General features: G+C 43.6%; 1 protein-coding gene across 1 annotated transcript in view; it reads right to left on the bottom strand.

Annotated features, from left to right (window-relative positions):
• Positions 1-20,619, bottom strand: part of FKBP3 (FKBP prolyl isomerase 3) — a 431,114-nt gene extending 410,495 nt beyond the window's left edge. The window contains exon 1 of the mRNA XM_063118292.1: positions 20,609-20,619. The gene's annotated coding sequence lies outside the window, so the exon portion shown is untranslated. The remainder of the gene's footprint in view (positions 1-20,608) is intronic.
• Positions 20,620-21,683: the final 1,064 nt, after the last annotated feature.

Below are 21,683 nucleotides of genomic sequence, written 5' to 3'. Positions count from 1 at the left end.
AGCAGCAGCCAGGCACCTCTCCACCGTGCCTGGGTCCAGCTCCAGCTCAGAGCCCCCTCCCTCCTGCTACCAACTGTCTCTGCAGAGGCCACCAGTGAGGCAGGAAGCAGCAGCCAGGCCCCTCTCCACCGTGCCTGGGTCCAGCTCCAGCTCAGAGCCCCCTCCCTCCTGCTACCAACTGTCTCTGCAGAGGCCACCAGAGAGGGAGGAAGCAGCAGCCAGGCACCTCTCCACCGTGCCTGGGTCCAGCTCCAGCTGAGAGCCCCCCTCCCTCCTGCTGTCACCTGTAACTGCTGAACTTTCCAACTAAGATTGTAGTGCCTGAATTTGCTTTCCTTTCCCCCCTCCTCCTCCTCCCTCCCAATCCCCTTTCCTTTTGTGTCATGTCTTTTAGATTGTAAGCCTGTGGGCAGGGACTGTCAAGAAATACTTTTGTAAGCCGCCGTGAGAGCCTTTTTTGGCTGAATGGCGGCATAAAAATCCTTAAATAAATAAAAAAATAATAATAAATAAAAAAGTCTGTCGAGAAAATGTCAGTGAAAGCAGGCATCCTTCTAGGAGTCAGCAATGACTCAAGTGCTTGCACGAGAGGTTCCTTTCCTTCCCCACCTTTTATACTTTGAATTGTACTTCATGGTTTTAATTTTTGCGAACTTCCCAGAAAGCTTCAGCTACTGGGTAGCATAGAAATACAATCAATCAATCAATCAATCGGAAGCAGAGCTGCTGTTACAATCCAGGCCAGATCTACTATCAAATAAGTTTGCATAAACTGCTCAGAGAGCTTCAGCTATTGGGTGGTAAATAAATGTAATAAATAAATAAATGCTCCTGAGCAGAATGAGTTTAGAAACTGGGGTGGATTCCTGGCGAAGTGTACCCCTCCTCACTCTCCATGCACCCCGGTCCCAGCTCCTAATACACAACCTGTTCATGTGAACCTGCACTGAGAGTTCATGGCTCATGGGTTCAAAGGGCGTGGGATGGGGTTCGGCAGATCTGAAATGTCTAGCTTTTATTCAAAAAGTCTTGTAGAATCATAGAATCATAGAATCATAGAATAGTAGAGTTGGAAGGGGCCTACAAGGCCATCGAGTCCACCCCCCTGCTCATTCCAGGAATCCACCTTAAAGCATCCCCGACAGATGGCTGTCCAGCTGCCTCTTGAAGGCCTCCAGTGTGGGAGAGCCCACAACCTCCCTAGGTCACTGATTCCATTGTCGTACTGCTCTAACAGGCAGGACGTTTTTCCTGATGTCCAGCTGGAATCTGGCTTCCTGTAACTTGAACCCGTTATTCCGTGTCCTGCACTCTGGGAGGATCGAGAAGAGATCCTGGCCCTCCTCTGTGTGACAACCTTTGAAGTATTTGAAGAGTGCTATCATGTCTCCCCTCAATCTTCTCTTCTCCAGGCTAACAACAATACATTTTTAAACGTTTGAGACATCTGTACAAAGAGATTAAAACTTTTCTACTTTTTAACGCTAGAGACTATCTCTTCCTTTTTTTGGTTTCACGTAGTGTTTTCCCCCTCATCATTTTGACATGAGCCCCAAAAGAAGGACACCCTGCCGCAAGACATATCAAACCATCATCACAAAAAATAGCTTACTGCCAATTAATTTCCAAATATAACAGCGATCCAAACAAACAGGAGTTTGTTTGGATTGCTGTTATATTTGGAAATTAATTCAATGCTATATTAAGATTATAACATTTTAAATTTGGTGTGGAATAGAGAGCATTAATAATTAAAACACATAACCAGTTGATATCATTCATCAGTTGTTAGAAAATATGAGCCAGAGTCAGATATGACAAAACCTTTCAGTTCAGTCAAATATTAATAATCTAAACTAATCAGCAGCTGCATCCTCAAAAGTGCCAGGTGCAGGAAACAGTGGACGTATCCCTTGCAACTGCCAATACTAAAAGCACCGGAGGCAGACCTGGCAAAAGAATCTTTTTATTTATTTATTTATTTATTTATTTATTTCATTTCATTTCATTTCATTTCTATACCGCTCAATAGCCAAAGCACTCTGGGCGGTTCACAAAAATTAAAACCTTGAAGAGCATAATAAAACAACAACAATTTAAAAACACAAATACAAAATACAATATAAAAAGCACAACCAAGGTAAAAACACAGCAAAAATTGATATAGGTTAAAATATGAGATTAAAACAGCAGAGTTTAAATTTTAGTTAAATTAGGTGCTAAAATACTGAGAAAATAAAAAGGTCTTCAGCTGGTGACGAAAGGAAAATAATTTAGGCGCCAAGCGAACCTCTCTGGGGAGCTCGTTCAAACAGCCGGGGTGCCACAGCGGAGAAAGCCCTCCTCCTAGTAGCCACCTGCCTCACTTCCTTTGGCAGGGGCTCACGGAGAAGGACCCCTGTGGATGATCTTAAGGTCCGGGCAGGTACATATGGGAGGAGGCGTTCCTTAAAATAACCTGGCCCCAAGCCAGGTTGCTGAGTGCTAGCGGAGGGGCTGATGGCACAGAGTCTGGGAGTTTCCGTCACACTTGAGTAGAGCTTTCCAACCAACCCGGTCTTGCACCCGCCCAGATCCCGTCATCAGGCCTCCGATTATGCAAGGCGGCGTGGTTGTCTCCTACAGCTGCCAATCAAATGGCCTTGTGCAGCTCCTCCCTTTTTTTGTCCTAGGTTTTCTGTGGCAAGAAAAAAGATGGAGGAAGCAGAAGGGACACACAGGGGCTTCCAAGGGTGTGGGGTGTGTGTGTGTGTGTGTGTGATAGCATCTGGGAATTCCATACATTCCTGGGTTGGAGGCAGAGCAAGGGCACTCTGAAAGCAAGGGTCCGGAAGCACTCTTACCCCCCCTCCTCTCTCAGCAGGGGAGAAATTACCATATTCTCCTTCTCAGTCCCTTCAAATTATTGTTTATTATTTATTTATTTATTTATTTATTATTTGCCATATTTATATACCACTCCCCGTTCAAAATTTCAGAGCGGTGCACAAGATAAAACAAAAACAAAAACAGAATAAAACTCCTTGAAATAGATTTTTAAAAGAAGCAAAGTGGAAAGGGAACCATAAACTGTGGCTGGTCGTTAATTTATTTATTTATTTATTTATTACATTTCTATACCGCCCAACAGCCGGAGGAACGGCTTCCTGGAACAACGCGTTTCTCCCTGTTTTTCTCTCCCCTCCTGGCTGCTGGAACTATGCAGCTACCCTGCAGCTAATGATCTCATGCGTGAGGAAGAATCTTTGAGCATGTCTGCACCATGCCTTATCCCTGGAATCACCCAGTGATTTACAGTTAAGAAAGATTATAAAGAGGCATATAGATGGAAGTTGAACACAAAGATATTGAAATACAATAAAATAGTAGATAAAATTCGGAAGGAACTGTCGGAGTCATGGGAAATTAATGAAAAAGGAGGAACAGCTGGGTCAGTCATTTGGGACACCATGAAGGCTGTAGCAAGAGGAATCTGTATTAGAGAAACATGTAGTTTAAAAAGACAACAACGTGCAGAACAGGAAAAGTTAGAGATAGAAATTAAAAATTTGGAGGAAAGATATTGGCGAAGTAAAGATAAATATAAATTAGTGGAAATACAAGCTAAGAAGAAACAATTAGAAAATTTAAATATAGAAGAGATTCAAAAGAATTTAATGTATATGAAAAGGGAATATTTTGAAAACAGTGATAAGAACTCGAGGTTGCTTGCCAAGCTCACACAAAAAGAAAAAGGGAGGAATGGGATAGAAACGTTGAAAGATAGCCGAGGGAATTATTGTCATGCAATGAAAGCTAAAATAAAAATTTTTCAGGAATTTTATCAGGAATTGTACAAGGGTAAAGAAATTCAACAAGAAAAGGTGGAGGAGTATATTGGAAGGTTTATAAAGAAGGAAATAAAATCAGAATATAAGGAGTTAATGGAGTCAGTAATAACTCAAAGAGAAGTTGAAGAGGTTATTGATAAGTTAAAAGTGGGTAAATCACCAGGAGCAGATGGTTTGGGTCCAGAATATTATAAGGTCTTCAAAGATTGTCTAGTTCCAAAATTAATGGAACTTTATAATAGGATATTATCAGGAGAGAAGATACCTGAATCATGGGAACATTCAGTGATAATTCTGATCCCAAAACCAGATAAAGATTTGACTAATCCCGATTCTTATAGACCTATTTCTTTAATAAATCAGGATGCTAAAATTTTTACATCTATTATGGCCAAACGATTAAATAAATTCTTGGCAGAATATATAGGAGCAGATCAATGTGGGTTTGTGGTAGGAAGACATATGCATAATTTAGTGGGTAGAGTTTTAAATGTAATAAATGTAATAAAAAAAGCAAATATTAAGGCAGGTATTATGGCATTAGATATTTTTAAAGCTTTTGATTGTGTGAGCTGGCAGGCACTAAAGAGTATTATAGATAAATTGGGATTTGGAAATAAATTTAAAAATGTAATAGAACAGCTATATTCCCAAAATACGGCGGTAGTGGTGGTAAATGACGGACTTACTGAAAAGATACGACTAGCCAGAGGAACAAGACAAGGATGTCCGCTCTCGCCGGTCCTGTTTGTAATGGTTATGGAAGTTTTGGCGAAGGCACTAAGGGAGGATGAAGAGTTAGAAGGAATTGGAGAGGTAAGGGAAATAAAGTTAAACATGTTTGCGGATGACACTTTATTGACCATTAAGAATCCATTAAGAAAGTTAGAAAGAATTAAATATCAGTTGAGGGAATTTGAGGAAATTACAGGGTTAAAAATAAATTGGTCTAAATCAGAGATGATGTTGTTTAACTATACCAAGAAGGAAGAAAAGGATTGGGAATTTAAGGGAATGGAATTGAAAGTTAAGAATGAGATTAAATATTTGGGAATTAAAATTACAAAAAATTTAGAGAATCTTGAAAAGGAAAATTTAACGAGGTTAAAGAAAGAGGTATTAGAGAAATTGGAGAAATATAAAAGATTAAATTTATCTTGGTTCGGAAGAATAGCCTTAATAAAAATGAAGATATTAGCTAAAATTAATTTTGTATTTAGAATGTTACCTATAAAAATATCAGAAACCGAGATAAAAAGTTGGCAAAATATTATTAATAAATATTGTAATGGAGAAAAGAGAGCAAGAGTGAATAAAAATAATTGGTACCTAAGCCAAAAAAAGGGGGGAATGGGTCTCCCAAACATAAAATTATACTACGTAGCAAATAGATTAAGACATGTTGTAGAAGCAATTATGGGAGTAGGAGATTTATATTGGATGGAAGAAAAAACCATAAATAAGGTAGAGATGAATTTGGAGAATGTTTTTTTTAAAGACGGAGGAAGAAAGTGGGTTGGAAGTATAGATAATCCACTCCTGAGGACTCAATGGGAAATTTGGAGTAAATTTAAAGGGAAGCTGCTTCCGAGCAACTCTCCCTTAGCACCGATAATAATGTTAAAGAATTTCCCAGAGGATCTAAAGGGTAGATTATGTAAAATATTAAAAGAGAAAAATAAAATAAGATTAAAGGATTGGGTAAGAGATATTAAAACAAGAGAGGATATGGAAAATTTGTCAAAGGAGAAGAAGCTATCTTGGTTAGAATATGGTCAATTAGAGCAATGGAATAAAAAGTGGATTAAAGATAATAGAATGTGCAGAAAGATGACGAGGTTTGAAGAATTAGTAGTAAGTAAGGAGGAAGGGAAAGGAGGGAGTATAGTTTCAAAAGGATTAATGAGTGAAATATATAAAATATTGTTAGAGAAGGAGTTTAGAGAGAATACAGAGAAAATAGTTTGGGAATCAGATTTGAAGATACAAATAGGGCGACAGAGCTGGGAGGGACTATGGAAACAAAGAGTGTTGAGAAGTTTATCAGTAAGAATAAAGGAGAATTATTTTAAAATTTTATGGAGGTGGTACCTAACCCCGGTTAGATTGAATAAGATAAGTGATCAACATTCAGCAAATTGTTGGAGAGGATGTGGGGAAAAAGGAACGTATTTACATATGTGGTGGCAATGCAAATATGTACAAAGATTATGGAAGATGGTGTTTTCAGAAATTGAAGAAATAGTGGGAATGAAAATAGAACAAACACCAAAAATAGCATTGCTGTCACTATTTGAAGATATAAAGTGTGGAAAAGGAACTATAGAGCTGATATCGAGTTTGTTGGTTGCAGCACGATTGATGATAGCTAGGAACTGGAAGATCCAAGGGGAATATTCTATTGAGGAATGGTATAAAGTAGTATGGGACATAGCCATTAATGATAAACTGACATGTAATATTAAGTGGAGAAAAGGCGTAACTAAAATAAATGAGTTCGAAGGAATCTGGAAACAGTTCCTAGTGTTCGTGTTTACTAAGGGAAGTGGGAAACCACCAGCAGAAGAAATGATTAGATTTTGGACTCAAGAATGATCCCGAGGTGGGGGGTGCACATTTATGTTAAGAATGAAGATGTTGTAGTGTGATAAGGCATATGTAATAGTTTTTGATATTTGTACTCAACAATTATTCAATATGTATGCAGCAGATATTTGATGTATTTTTTTTTCTTATTGTGTTAGTTTCAGTTATATTTTGGAAATGTTTATCTATGTTTATATAGTGTTGAAAATGAATAAAAATTAAAAAATAATAAAAAAAATGGAATCACCCAGTGATCATCCCTGTGCATCCATATGATGCACAGGGGATCCCGGGTGCAGGGAGGGATGATCCCTCTGTTTCCCCGGGATAACTGAGACGGCTTTCCCCCCGTTTCCCCCCGCAGTGTCAGGATTGTCCCGAGATCGCAGGAGGTGTGGGTGACCATCCTGGTTTTGTCCCTGCTCCTTGTGAGTAAACACGAGGAGCCGGGCACGGAGCTCTTCAGGTGCTCCGTGCCCATCGGGGCTGGGGAGGGGAATAGGATGGTGTGTTTTTTTACCTATTAATTTTCGCTGGAGCGCAAGTGTGCTCCATCTCTTCTTTTTTTTTTAAAAAAAATGGCTGCTACGACAGGCATGATGCCCTGGACGTCCCACGTCCCATATGGACTGAGGGGGAGGATCTCATGATTAGCATATCGTGAGATCCTCCCCCTCCCCTGGTGTCGACATGCCCTTCACCTCTCCTGCCAACTTAACTTGTACAATAGCAGGTATAATAAAGGATCTGGGATTGTTGGGAGTACTCCTCTCAAGAGTAAGCAGAGTTTTTAGAAGCTTCTCAGTAGACACAGCAGAGACCAAGAAAGCTCCCAAACAGTTTAAGTTTCAAACAGAGCTTTACTGAGACATAGAGGTTGGTTTAAAATATATATTTACAGTACACACGTAGCATCAGATATTACACGGCACATACACATACTCACATTAGTCACAGGAGAGAGATAGGATGATGATTGAGAATGATAAGACACACATAATCAGGAGGATTTATATACATGACAAACTGTACAATCAGTCCAGCCAATAATTGGCAATTCGACCCATACCACTTCAACCCACACTAATTCAACCCACTCCACTAGTAATTGAATTATTACAGTGTCCAGATGGTGGCCTTGACATTTTAAACATGTCTTCATTCAGAGGGCATGCTAAAGCTGAGGAATAAAGTAAAACTGATCCATTCTAGGATCCAACAGGGGTTGGATCTCAAAGGCTGCTGCACACTGATTGCTTTCACACAGGCTCCAGAACCTTTTGGCCCTTCCCTTCCCACTATAGTCCCAGGCACCCTCCAAAATTAGGGTGACCCTATGAAAAGGAGGACAGGGCTCCTGTATCTTTAACACTTGCATAGAAAAGGAAATTCCAGCAGGTGTCATTTGTATATATGGAGAACCTGGTGAAATTCCCTCTTCATCACAACAGTTAAAGCTGCAGGAGCTATACTAGAGTGACCAGATCTAAAAGAGGGCAGGGCACCTGCAGCTTAAATTGTTGTGAAGAAGAGGGAATTTCACCAGGTTCTCCATATATACAAATGACACCTCCTGAAATTCCCTTTTCAATACGACTGTTAAAGATACAGGAGCCCTGTCCTCCTTTTCACAGGGTCACCCTATCCAAAATGGCACCCTCCAAAATGGCTGCCTGAGCTGTGGCCATGGGTCAAAGACTTCGTGGTCATGCCGGGGGGCTCATTGAGCCTCCATCAAGACCACCCTGTCTTTGTTTTTGACTCACACAGCAATCATCACTCTTGCAAATATGAATGCTTATAAGCCAACAACTAGGGCTCGTAGTCTTCAAAGTCCATCTTAGGAATGATTTGCATTTTTTAAGCACCTCAATTCGACGCTGTTCCCATGATATCTCACAATTCAATCAGCCACCTTTCCAAGCCTTGAAATCTCATTTCTCTTTTACTCCTGTGCTTTAATTACACACCAACTCAGGTTTATCTCATATATTAAACCTCAGAAAGTGATTCTTTAAAAGCAATCAATTGATATTTAATTGCAATAGACTAGCTGCCTTATTAAATCTAAATTAAATGCTCGTTCAGGACTATTAAAAAGTTACCAGGCCATCAAATAGTAAATGCAATATTATACAGAAATCACAGTTCCTCTGATGACTATTCCTATGACATGCTTTAGTCAAAAGTAACTCAAAATCACATTTGCTCTATTTTCTGGTGATTTATTTAATCAAATACATTATTTTAACCCTTTAAAATGAATGGAAATAAATATACTCATTTTCCCCCAGACTATCAAATTTACCTGGGTACAGTAAAGCGTAACCAAGCTGATAAATGAGTGGGTGCTCTTTCTGTATGAAGAAAAGCTAAAGTGTTTTTTGGGCTTTGTGGTTTTTTTTTAAAAAAATGAATAAGGGAAATATGATAGAGATTTATTCAATTATGCATAGTGTGGAAAAAGTAGTTAAAAACCCTTCTCCCCCACCGCAATAGTGCTGGAATGTGGAGGTCCTCCAATGAAATGAATTGGCAGCAGTTTCAGGTCATCAACACACCTTTTGGCTCTGAATTTCCTCTGTGTTGTTTGGCTTAGATAGCTCTAAAGGGGGGTGAGACATGTCTGCTGACAGCTGTTAGCCATGGCCATGACAGATAAATGGATTCTCTATGTTCAGATCCAGGATGTCCCTGGCAGCAGGGTCACATAGGGGGAGTAGAGGATGACGATCAGTGTCGTGTTTCTCAAAAACCTCCTGCCTTCTCGGGAGACAATAACGAGGCCTGCTAAATAATCCACAAAGCTTTATTTAAGCAATAAATATCTCTTCCCGCCTGAAGAGATTCTAATCTCTAGGAACTTTCCCCTAGGAAAAACTATGCAAACTAAGCGAGACAATTGTCCTGTCAAGGAGAATGGGACGCCTTTTCCCAAGATGCGTTAACTTCACAGAGACGTGGGCCATAGATAGACCTAAGGTTTATCCCAGGATTGTCCTGGGGTCAAACCGGTTCATCTAAGTGCCACACAGCGCATCCAGCGCTCAGGCAGGGACGAACCCGGGATGATCCTGGGATAAACCTTAGGTCTAGCTACGGCCTAGTTCTGAGGCAGCTTCTGACGTGATGCGAGCCGGACTGATTTTCTCTCGCCTTCCTTTCCTTCCACCCATTTTAGGCTGCAGCACACTCTAGGATCAGCTAACCTCTCCATGCTCTCTCCTTCGGAAGAATGTTGGCTTCCCACTGACTGTGTATTATTTGCCCTTGAGGAGTTAAACTTTGGAGAGGTTTCACTCCCAGCTGGTGAAGACCATGTGAGAGCTTTCTCTCCCACTGGTCCAAGCTGGCCTGTGTCTGGCACCGACTCCTCTACTTCAGAGTTTGATTCTGATTGATTACCTGAAACACCTTCTTCCAAACCAGGGGAACAGGGCTAGACATGACATTCAGTGAGCTTGGGAGTTAAGGGGGCATCTCAGTGAAAACATCAACTCAATGGTTTGACCTCTCAGAATTGCATGGGTGTATATGGGCTTTTGACCTCAGCCAGCAGGGTTCTTCTTAGGTTCTTCTGTGGTGGATCAATGGCTGAAAGTCCAAGGTCTCCTCTGCAGAACGCTAAATTATTATGGAGGCCAAATGTCTGCCAACTCCAAGTGCAATCCATTCTCAAACAACTACAATTCGTTTGATGTCCTAGGAGAGGTTTGATCGACTTGACTAAGCTTCAGTATAACAATCATCAGACACAATGTGCTGGAATTTGCTCCTTGTATGAATCAAAATTAAAAACAAAACAAAAAGGCCATCTCTCTGTTCACAAAACAAATGAAACTAATTTCGATGTCTAACTCAATGAAGATGAAAGGAGGTCAAAAGAAACCCAAAGCAACATTGGTCTTCTAAGAATACATTAGCCTGAATAAACATAAGGAATTCTGAATGCGTCCGGTGAATTACACATAATTCATCCTGTGCAATGGACAATCTCTTTCCAAGAGAGAAATATGCCCCAAATATGCCTCAAAAATAGCGTGTGAGAATAGAAGAGCATCTTCCCTAATCAAGGTTACTGCTAGTTCTCCAAAGAAGAGCATCCAGAGAAGTCCTCCTCTTCTGCCAGCTGTGTAGGAGTCCTCCTTCCTGTAGATGTCCACCATTTAGTTGTCCAGTTTCTGCCTTATTTTTGAGGTTGCCTCTGCTTCCCAGTCCCCCTTTAAATGTTGTGGCATCACCCTAGGAGCTCATTCCACAGCCCTGCTGTAACATTTCAAGACCCACAATCACATGGGCACGGATGGTTGTCTGGGTGTTTCCCACATGATAGGTATGCCCCCACCCCAGCTATGTGGATGTGGAGAGAGGAGGCAAGGGCCCGAGGAAAGAAGGAGCCATGGTGTGGACACCTGGGGGAAATTACTTAAACCACGGGTGTCCAACCAGAGACCTGTGGGCCAAATCTGGCCCTTTTGGAGCAGCTGGGCTTGTTTAGCGTAGGAAAAAAGATGAGTAAGGGGAGACATGAAGGTGTACAACATTATGCCTGGTATGGAGAATGTGGAGAGGGAGGCATTCTTCTATGTCTCTCATAATGTAGAAGCCGGGGTTCATGAAGCTGATTGGGGGGAGGTTCAGGACAGATAAAAGGAAGCCCTTCTTCGCACACTGCTTGGGATGCCAGAGAAATTCACAAAGAATTCAAATGAGTTTGGATTTCTAAGAATCCGACCTGAGGGATTCCACAGTGGACCAGTTTCTTCTGAGTTGCATGGATTCCTTAATCTTACGGATTGGTTTTTCACTTTTTTTGGAGGGTGGGAATTTGCACAAAAGTGCAATAGTGCAAATGTGCATTTGCAAACAGAAGTGAAATTCTCATAAATCCCTAAAAGAAAAAACAAAACAAAAAACAAAATTCCAACAACGAGCAGACAGCGGAACAAAAGATACTTGAAAGGTTGTCACACAGAGGTGGGCCAGGATCTCTTCTTGATCCTCCCAGAGTGCAGGACATGGAATAACGGGCTCAAATTAAAGGAAGCCAGATTCCAGCTGGACATCAGGAAAAACTTTCTGACTGTTAGAGCAGTACGACAATGGAATCAGTTGCCTGGTGAGGTTGTGGGCTCTCCCACACTAGAGGCCTTCAAGAGGCAGCTGGACAGCCATCTGTCAGGGATGCTTTAGGGTGGATTCCTGCATTGAGCAGGGGGTTGGACTCGATGGCCTTGTAGGCCCCTTCCAACTCTACAATGCTATGATTCTATACCCAAAACAAAGACAGAGCTGATTTATCAAAATCTGTATATCCCTACACAGTACATATCTAAATTGTGGATTTCTCTACCACAAGATGTAGTGATGGCCACCAAGCTTTAAAAAGGGATTATACAAATTCATGGAAAATCTGGTTATTAATGGCTACTAGTTAGAATGGCTTTGCATTCCCTTAAGTGTTGGAAGTAGGTAGTATGTCTCTGTATACCACTTGCTGGAGAATACCAGTGGGCGGGTGCTGCTGCACTCATATCCTCCTTGAAGATTTCCCCACAGGCAGTTGGTCGGCCCCTGTGTGAACAGAACGCTTTGCTCTGACCGGGCAGCACAGCTCTTCTCTTATGTTCTTAACAAAGATACCCTCCTGTCTTAGAATAAAAGCCATTCTTCTCTGCCTTCCGTCTGGCCGAAGGGCCAAGATATCCCTGAGAGGAAGAATAAATAGCCTTTATTGTCATTATGGCTGGCTTTGGGCGAGATTTATAATTTTCTTGGTGCTGCTGGATATCATAAGTAATGACTTTAAAGTAAAAATTTATTGCAAAGATGCTGTCTGGATGTCAGGTTAGGCTGAATAAATGGCAGCGAGCCGTTGTTTCCCATCAGAGATCTGTCATCTGACACTGAACATATGAGTGTCTCCTTGGCAACAGAGGCCTTGTAAGTGCGGCAGACAAACATGCCTCTGAGGGTGGTCAAAAATTAATGGAACTGGATTGGGCCACCTCCTTGCTTGGGACAATCTGTGGGCCAGAACAGGCATTACTTTTTATGCATGCCTAGCTGCTATGTCTTCCCCCCTCCTTTTTTGTTTTTGTATTTTTACAACGGAGTATGTAAAGCCAGTATGCCTGTGTATGCCGGCTGCTGGGGAACATGGGCAGGAGGGTGCAATTGCAATAGGCAACCAGCTGTCCCTGGTTGACAGCTGGTTGGCCACTGTGCGAACAGAACGCTGGACTGGATGGGCCCTTGGCCTGATCCTTCAGGGCTCTTCTTTTGTTGGTAGGTAAAGGGGATCAGATCCAGAACTCAAAAGCTGCCTACCCTGGGGTCCTAATCTGGATTGGGACCCCTGCAGCTATGCTCGAGTAAAAAAAAAAAAAAAAACGACTTAGCTGCTCGATACCAATTTAAAGTCCTGGTAGAATGGGACATTTATCAATAAATCCCAGTTTCACCATAATCACGCATAAATTTATAGTGGATGAGGGCAGGGGCACGGGAAGAGAGAATCTCCTAGCAGTGAATTATATGCAGTGGCACAGTAATGTATGCCTCACGAACAACGCACTGCTTGCTGTGTTGAAGCAGATGAGAAGACTCAGGGTGGAGCGCAAAATGACATGGAATGTTGGCATTTTGTCTCTGAGGCCATAGCTAGACTGAAGGTTTATCCCTGGACCGTCCAGGGGTCAAACCTGTTCATCTAGGTGACACACAGGGGATCCAGTGCTCAGGCAGGGGCGAACCCGGCATGATCCCAGGATAAACCTTAGGTCTAGCTGTGGCCTGTGTCTCTGTGGCAACAGCAAAGTTTTCATACGGACACTGCAGGCTTTGAAGTGGCAAAGCCAGAGTAGAAGCCGTCACCAGACCCAGCTCTCTGGAATCAGCCTTGTGCTAATCCCACCATTCCACCCTGGGAAGGTCCCTTTCATGGATCTCTCTCCCCTGCTCTGCAACCACATACATAGATCTGTCCCTCCGCAGCCACTGAAACTTTCCAGGAATGTTCTTTTAATTGAACTCGTGAAGTGTAAATGATGCTGCACGGTGTGCAGAGGGTGGACAGAGAGCTTGGCGTTGTGTTTCGTTCCTCCGTCTCTGAAAACAAGAACTGAGGGAAACTGAGTTGCAGGAGATTCAGAACAGAACAGAGGGACACAATACAGAGACCTCTGGAATGTGCTGCAACAGTATGGGATGAGGACATCCAGTGACTTGGGTGGTTTAAAAGGGGCTTAGGGAAATTCAAAATGAACAAGAGGTCCATGCGTTGAGAACGTAGGAAGAGCCAAGCTAGATCAGACCAAGGGTCCATTTAATGCAGCTGCATTCTGTTCAAAGAGTGCCAGCTGCCTGCCGGTGGGAAACCCACAATCAGGGCAGGAGTGCAGCTGCAGCCTTTTGTCCAAGTTCCCCCATCAAATGGTGTACAGAGGCAAACTGGCTGTGATATCCGAGGTAGCATATAGCCATTAGGACAAGTAGCCATTTACAACCTCATCTTCCATGATTTTTTCTAACCCCCTTTTAACGCCAGGCAAATTGGTGGCCATCACTACATCTTGTGGTAGCTAATCTCCCACCAATCAGCTTCAAGGGATTACCCCATTGGGTTCTAGTATGATGAGAGAGAGGGAGAAACCCTTCTCTGAGAACATAAGAACCTAAACCGCCCAGAGAGCTTCAGCTATGGGGCGGTGTATAAATACAATAAATAAATAAGGACCCTGATGCTGGATCAGACCGAGGGTCCATTTATTTATTTATTTATTTATTTATTGCATTTATTGCATTTCTATACCGCCCAATAGCCGAAGCTCTCTGGGTGATTTGCAAAATTAAGACAATTCAAGTATAAAACAACAGTAAATAAAACCATAATATAAAATACAATATAAAAGCTCAACCAGATAAAAACAGAAGCAATGCAAAAATACAAATTGAAAATACAAATTTAAAACACCAAGTTAAAATTAATTTATAGACTGTTAAAATACTGAGAAAATAAAATGGTCTTCACCTGGCATCTAAAAGAATATAATGTAGGTGCCAAGCGAACCTCCTTAGGGAGCTCATTCCACAGCCGGCGTGCCACAGCAGAGAAGGCCCTCCTCTTGGTAGCCACCTGCCTCACTTCCTTTGGCAGGGGCTCACGGAGAAGGACCCCTGAGGTTGATACATATGTACATCCTGAGGATGACACACAGGTATATATGGGAGGTGGCGTTCCTTTAGATAGCCTGGCCCCAAGCCGTTTAGGGCTTTGAATGTTAATACCAGCACTTTGAATCAGGCCTGGACCTGGACTGGCAGCCAATGAAGTTGTAAAAGGACTGGCGTGATGTGGTCTCGTCGGCCAGTCCCTGTTAGTAACCGTGCTGCCCTATTTTGTACCAGTTGAAGTTTCCGGACCATTTTCAAAGGCAGCCCCATGTATAACGCATTGCAGTAATCCAAACGAGAGGTCATCAGAGCATGGATAACTGTAGCTAGGCTATCTAGTCCAGCACTCTGTTCACACAGTGGCCAACCCGCCATCGGCCAGGGATGAACAAGCAGGACATGGTGCAAAAAAAGCACCCTCCTGCCCATGTTCCCCAGCAACTGCTGCACACAGGCTTACTGCCTCGAATACTGGAGATAGCACACTCTCTACCCACTTTCTCTCTACCCACTTTCTCCACAGCAGTTATAATTGTGTGCACCTCTGTTATGTCTCCCCTTACTCATATTTTCTCTAAGCTAAATAGCCCCAAATATTGTAACCTTTCCCCAGAGGGCATTGCTCCAGCCGCTTGATCTATTTAGTTGCCCTTTTCTGCACTTTCCTCCCCAAACTCTACAATATCCCTTTTTAGGAGTAGTGACCAGAACTGTTGACAGTATTCCAAGTATAGTTGCACGATAGCTTTGTATAAGGGCAGCCGATATGTCTAATTATTCTTAAGCCTAGCATGGAATCTGCCTTTTTCACAGCAAATTGATGTTTTCATCACGCTGTCCACCACAAGCCCAAGATCTCTTTCTTGGTGAGTCACTACTAGCTCGGATACCATCATATTTGGGATTTTTAGCCCTGATATGTTGTTGTTGTTTATTTGTTCAGTCGCTTCTGACTCTTTGTGTCTTCATGGACCAGCCCACGCCAGAGCTTTCTGTCAGCAGCCGCTCCCCCCAGCTCCCCCAAGGTCAAGTCCGTCACCTCCAGAATATCCTCCATCCATCTTGCCTTTGGTCGGCCCCTCTTCTTTTTGCCTTCCACTTTCCCTAGCATCAGCCTCTTCTCCAGGGGATCCTGTCTTCTCATTATGTGGCCAAAGTACTTATACCATTCCCTCAAGTGAGCAGTCTGGCTTTATTTCCTGGAGTATGGACTGGTTTGATCTTCTTGCAGTCCACGGCACTCTCAGCATTTTCCTCCAACACCACAGTTCAAAAGCATCTATCTTCCTTCGCTCAGCCTTCCTTATGGTATACATCACCTTAAACTTGCTTATATTGAACCACATTGCTGTTTCGATGCCCATTCTCCCAATTTGGAGAGATACTTTTGTAGCTGTTTGCAATCTCTTTTTGTTTTAAGCACCTTAAAGAATTTGGTGTCATCAGCAATCTTGGCCACTTCAGATTATTTATGAACAAGTTGAAAAGCATTGGTCCCAGTACAAATCCCTGTGAGACACCACCTTTACATTCCTCCTTTGGAGGAATTGAACATTTATTCCTACTCTCTGCTTTCTGATCTTTAACCAGTTACTGATCCATTAGTGGACGTCTTCTCTTATTCCATGACTGCTAAGTTTGTTCAGGAGTCTTTGGCCTTAGCTAAACCTAAGGTTTATCTCGGGATTGTCTCGGGGTCATCCCTGCCTGCTCCTGGGATATCCTGTGTGTCATTTACATGAACAGGGATGACCCCGGGACAATCCCGGGATAAACCTTAGGGCTAGCTATGGCCTGCGAAGAGGGACTTTGTCAAAAGTGTTTTGGAAGTCCAAGTAAACAATATTCACTGGATCACCCCTGTCCATGTGTTTATTGATACTCTCAAAGAATGCTGAAAGGTTAGTGAGAGAGGACTCACATTTGTGGAAGCCATGTTAGTACTTTTTCTGTGTGGGCCTTTGGTCTCAACCAGCAGTGATCTACAAAAGGCCATGCATGCATGTGCTTCCAATTCTGCTACCCCGGATATGAGACTGTTTATGCCCCAGAACTTCTGGCAGTCTTCATTGCTTGGACTCACTTTTGGTGCCCTTGGTTGATCTGATGAGGGACATGAATAGGTCAAAACTAATTTTATACTTGGATAAGAATGGGAGCAGGCTTATATACTGGAAAAACAAACTAGATAGATAAAGGTATAGATATAGATCTAAATATAGATTTGATATGTTATGAAGGTTGGCTTCTATCTTTATACTTATGAGTGGACAAATATATTCATTTTCAAACCAACACTACCCTTTTTAGGAAAACTGAAACACATTCTTTAAAATCAGTACACAGCTTTAAAATCAGTCCACTGGTTGCCAATTAGTTTCTGGATAAAATATAAAGTGTTGGTTATTACCTTTAAAGCCCGACATGGTTTGGGTCCAATTTACCTGTGGGATCACCTTCTCCCGTACAATCCTCCCCCGGACACTGTGGGAAGAATTTACTACAGTCAGCCAAAACTAGGCTGGCAACTGTTACCCAGAGGACCTTCTCTTCTGCCACTCCTAGACTGTGAAATGGCCTGCCAGCAGAGATTCATCAACTTAAGAGTCTTCTGGAATTTAAGAAAACCATAAAGACTGATTTCTTCTGGCAGGCCTACCCAGCTGAATTTTAAGATGCCTTTTAATAATGTGCTGCCTTTTAATAATGAATTATTTTTATATGTTTTTAATCAGTTATATGTATTTTATGGTGTTTTGTATTTGTGTTGTACCCCACCTCGATCCAGAGAGGTGGGTAAGAAATAATGTATTATTATTATTATTATTATTATTATTATTATTATTATTATTATTATTATTAAAGACCAACAACTAACATACTCAGTACACCACTCCCTTGAAGAGGATGAACTGGACGGGGACCAGAATCAATGGCCTAAATAGCCCCTTCCAACTCTATGATTCTATGAAAGCCGATGAAACCAGACAGGCTCAAATGCATCTGCCTCTTCCACTTCCTATCCAACCTCTGTTTCACCTCCTTCCCCAGGGCCAAAAATTAACTACGGTGGGGATGGGGGATTTAAAAGCATAATTACTCATGCTATAGGAGAACAAAAGTACTGACATGTATTTAAAATCCCAAGTGTGTATGTTCTATGCTTGTCTAACGTACTTCACCTGTTTTTCGTACATCAGCCTTGACATTTGAAGGTAGCCAACAGATGTCAGCTCTCATTGATTCGTGCATCTCTTCAAAGCAAATGTTGAAAAAGTGACAACGCTACATTTTCAAGAGTGGAAAAGAGTAGAAAAAGGTTAACTGTATGAGAGCATTTGAATAGTATTTGATGAAGAAAAAGAACACTGTCTGCACAATCAGATATGAGAGGGACATTCTGTGAAACATAGGTCATTGTCAACTTATTACGTAGATGCTTATGAACTGCCCAATAACCAACATTCTCTGGGCAGGAACTCTGACCTCGGAACCAGGAATGCAAGCTCCCCCACCCCTCACAAGCAAGAGATTGCACTCTAAAAGACTAAAATGCAAACACTTACAAATATAACATTCAATGCAAATATTTAAAAGAATAAAATATGATACAAATCCACAAACAGCATGGAAATATATATGAAAAACTATTAAAAAATCTAGAACTTAGTCTCTAAAATGCAAGGGAGAAAAGAAAGGCCTTTGCTTGGCACAGAAAAAGTAACAACATGGGAGCCAAGGGAACCTCTTTTGGCAGGGTATTCCATAAAATGGGTGCCACCATGGAGAAGGCCCTCTGTCTTGAAGCTACCTACCTAGCTTCCTTCAGCAAGAGCACCCAGAGGAGGGCCTCCGAAGATGAGGAGGTACATGGGAAGAGATGTTTCTTTAGATACTCTAGTTCCAAATCATTTACGGCTTTAAAAATCAATATTAATTGATTTTTGAATCAATTCAGTTTGCAAACAGACTGGAAGCCAGTGCAGATGATAAAGTACCACCATCACATGAGCATATTGGCCAGGCCCAGTTAGTAATATAGCAGCTCTGTTTTGAACTAACTGAAGTTTTGGAACCATCTTCAAAGATAGTCCCGTGCACAACACATTTACGTGCAGTAAACCAACTGGGAGGTTACTATAGTGTGGATTATTGTCCCCACGCTATCGATGTGCAGGCTGCAGTTGACCTGCTCACAGTACCTCCATCTTGTCTGAATTGATCTTCAGTTTGTTGGTCCTTACCCAGCCCATTACCCTGCTCAGGCACTGGTTCAAGCCATCCCCTGCCTCGCTTGGGTTAGATGAAAAGAAGAGGTAGAACCATCAATATGCTGATGACACCTCAGCCAACATCACTGGATAACCTCCCCCAGTTAAGAGGAGGGCAACCAGGATGATCAGGGGTCTGGAAACAAAGCCCTATGAAGAAAGACTGAAAGAACTGGGCATGTTTAGCCTGGAGAAGAGAAGATTGAGGGGAGACATGATAGCACTCTTCAAATACTTAAAAGGTTGTCACACAGAGGAGGGCCAGGATCTGTTCTTGATCCTCCCAGAGTGCAGGACACGGAATAACGGGCTCAAGTAACAGGAAGTCAGATTCCGGCTGGACATCAGGAAAAACTTCCTGACTGTTAGAGCAGTATGACAATGGAATCAGTTACCTAGGGAGGTCGTGGGCTCTTCCATACTAGAGGCATTCAAGAGGCAGCTGGACAACCATCTGTCAAGGATGCTTTAGGGTGGATTCCTGCATTGAGCAGGGGGTTGGACTCGATGGCCTTGTAGGCCCCTTCCAACTCTGCTATTCTATGATCTTCTATGATCTATGATCTTCTATGACCAATTTCCTCTCATGGTCTGATTGTAATGACCCCTTCACAACCCAAAACAGCTCTGCTAAGCAACACTGTGAAGATGCCCTGGAAGTGAGAAAGAATTTCTTCTTTGCTACCCTCGCCATCATAGGCTGGATAATGAGCTCTAATCTGTCATTGATCAGATTCAGCACGATTATTTCTCTACATGTGTCCCGGCTGATGTCCCTCTTGCTTCATTGTCCTTCTGTTTCAAGGTATAACAAGGGGTAATTTGGCCCTGACAACAGGGAGAGGCTGTTTGGGCATGATTGTGTCAACTGCCCTGGTCAATTCTGTGTCCCTTAGAGTGCCTGGGTGTCGTGATTCCAAGCGCTCCCACTGAGATGCAAGACAATAAAAAGACCTGCCATGAAATCCACAGAGCTTTATTCAGCAAATAAACATCTCTTCACACCTGAAGGAAGTGAGAATGCTAGAAGCTGCCCTCTAAGCTTAATTAGGGCGTTACTAGACGAGGCTCTAGCGCGCGTTACCTTCCGCAGTCACGTCGAGGCTTCCAGATGACGTTCACGAGGATCCGCCGTTATCCCGCGGTGAAGCCTCTTTCTCCCGACTTTAAAAAAGTGAGTTTTAGGACGCCTTTTCCTGCTGTCCCGCGGTAATTCGGAGTACGTGTGGGAGGATGTGAGGTCACTGCGGTCCGCACTGGGCAGGAAAAGGCGTGCTAAGGGGGAGTGGTCAGCGGCTTCGGTCAAGCCGCCTCCGCCATTTGCGCGCAGTCCGGCAGCTGGGGCAGCGCGGCGGAGCGGCTTTTTTTTTTATTTCCCCAGTGACAGTTTGCGCAGGAACGGAGGACCGGAAAAGTGGCTGGTGACTCCTTGCGGTGGGCAGCTACCGTGGCCGCATAATGGCGGTGCTGTACGCTGCCTGTTAGTGTGGGTACCAGGCTGGCAGAGGGCAGAGCTGTTTGTGGGCTGCTGCCATGGCTACGGCCAGATGTGGGTTGGCTCCTTGGGATGGGGCACAGGGCACAGAGGCGGTCATCGCCGCCGACACCTCAGAGGCATGATGGGAGATGTAGGCACAGAGTGGCCATGGACCTCGGGTCATATGACACCCGCCACGACCCCCATCAGGAAGTGAGCGCATCAATGTTGACCCTCAACAGCACCAGCAGCACTTCGGCTGGCACTGGCACTGCCGCCGCTGCCGCCGCCAGGGCCGGCGGCGGCATCGCTGACGGCTGCGCAAGTTTGCGGTCTTTCGGACGTGCGCAAACCGTGCAGCGAGCGAAAAAAAAAGCCGCGGCAATCAGGCCGGTGTGGCTGCGCAACCGTTCTCGCGGCGGCAGCAGCACAACCGGCGCAAACTTCCGCCACAAATCGAAGGCAGGTGTGGATGATGAGGCGTCACGGCTGAACGGGAAAAGCCGCTTTCACCGCTCCTCAACGACGGAACACCCGGTACGTCTAGCAACGCCCTTAGGCTAACTAAACTAGGCAGTTGCACTTTCAACTAAAAGGGGGAGTTTCCATGCAGTCCAAGAGCCACTTTAGCTCAGGGAGTGTCTTTCTTGAGAAGTCTTTGGTGAGTGGCTAGCCTGGTAGACTGCCTCTCACCTGCTCACAACTCTGCCCGCTTGACCCTGCGGCAGACTCTGGGATCTGTCAACTCTGAAGTCCCCTCCCCCTCTGACAGTGGCTGAGTTCCCAGGGACCTTGGGAGAATGGGCTCTGAAGATTTCCCCTTGACTGCTGAAGAGTCTTGGAGCATCTTTTACCCCGCTTTCTGTCTTGGCTGGTAAATTTTTAGTCCTCCTCCTCCTCCTCCTTCTCCTTCTCCTCCTCCTCTTCCTCCTCCTCCTCCTCCTTCTCCTCCTCCTCCTTCTCCTTCTCCTCCTCCTCCTCCTCCTCCTCCTCCTTCTCCTCCTCCTCCTCCTCCTTCTCTTCCTTCTTCTCCTCCTCCTCCTCCTCCTCCTTCTCCTCCTCCTCCTCCTCCTCCTCCTCCTCCTCCTTCTCCTTCTCCTCCTCCTCCTCCTTCTTCTCCTCCTTCTCCTCCTCCTTCTCCTCCTTCTTCTCCTTCTCCTCCTCCTCCTCCTTCTTCTTCTTCTTCGAGTCTGATTGACCACCTGATACCCATTCCCCTACACTAGGGAGAACAGGTCTGATCCTGAACACCTGGGTTTTGAAAGGAGCACCATTCATACCAACTGTAAAATCTCCCAGAATCCTTTGGAAGCCACTAGTCTCCATTAGTCTTCAAAGGCAGAC

Source organism: Elgaria multicarinata, chromosome 2, assembly GCF_023053635.1.
Source record: "Elgaria multicarinata webbii isolate HBS135686 ecotype San Diego chromosome 2, rElgMul1.1.pri, whole genome shotgun sequence".
NCBI classification, from domain to species: domain Eukaryota; kingdom Metazoa; phylum Chordata; class Lepidosauria; order Squamata; family Anguidae; genus Elgaria; species Elgaria multicarinata.
This window is presented reverse-complemented; position numbering and strand designations above follow the sequence as displayed.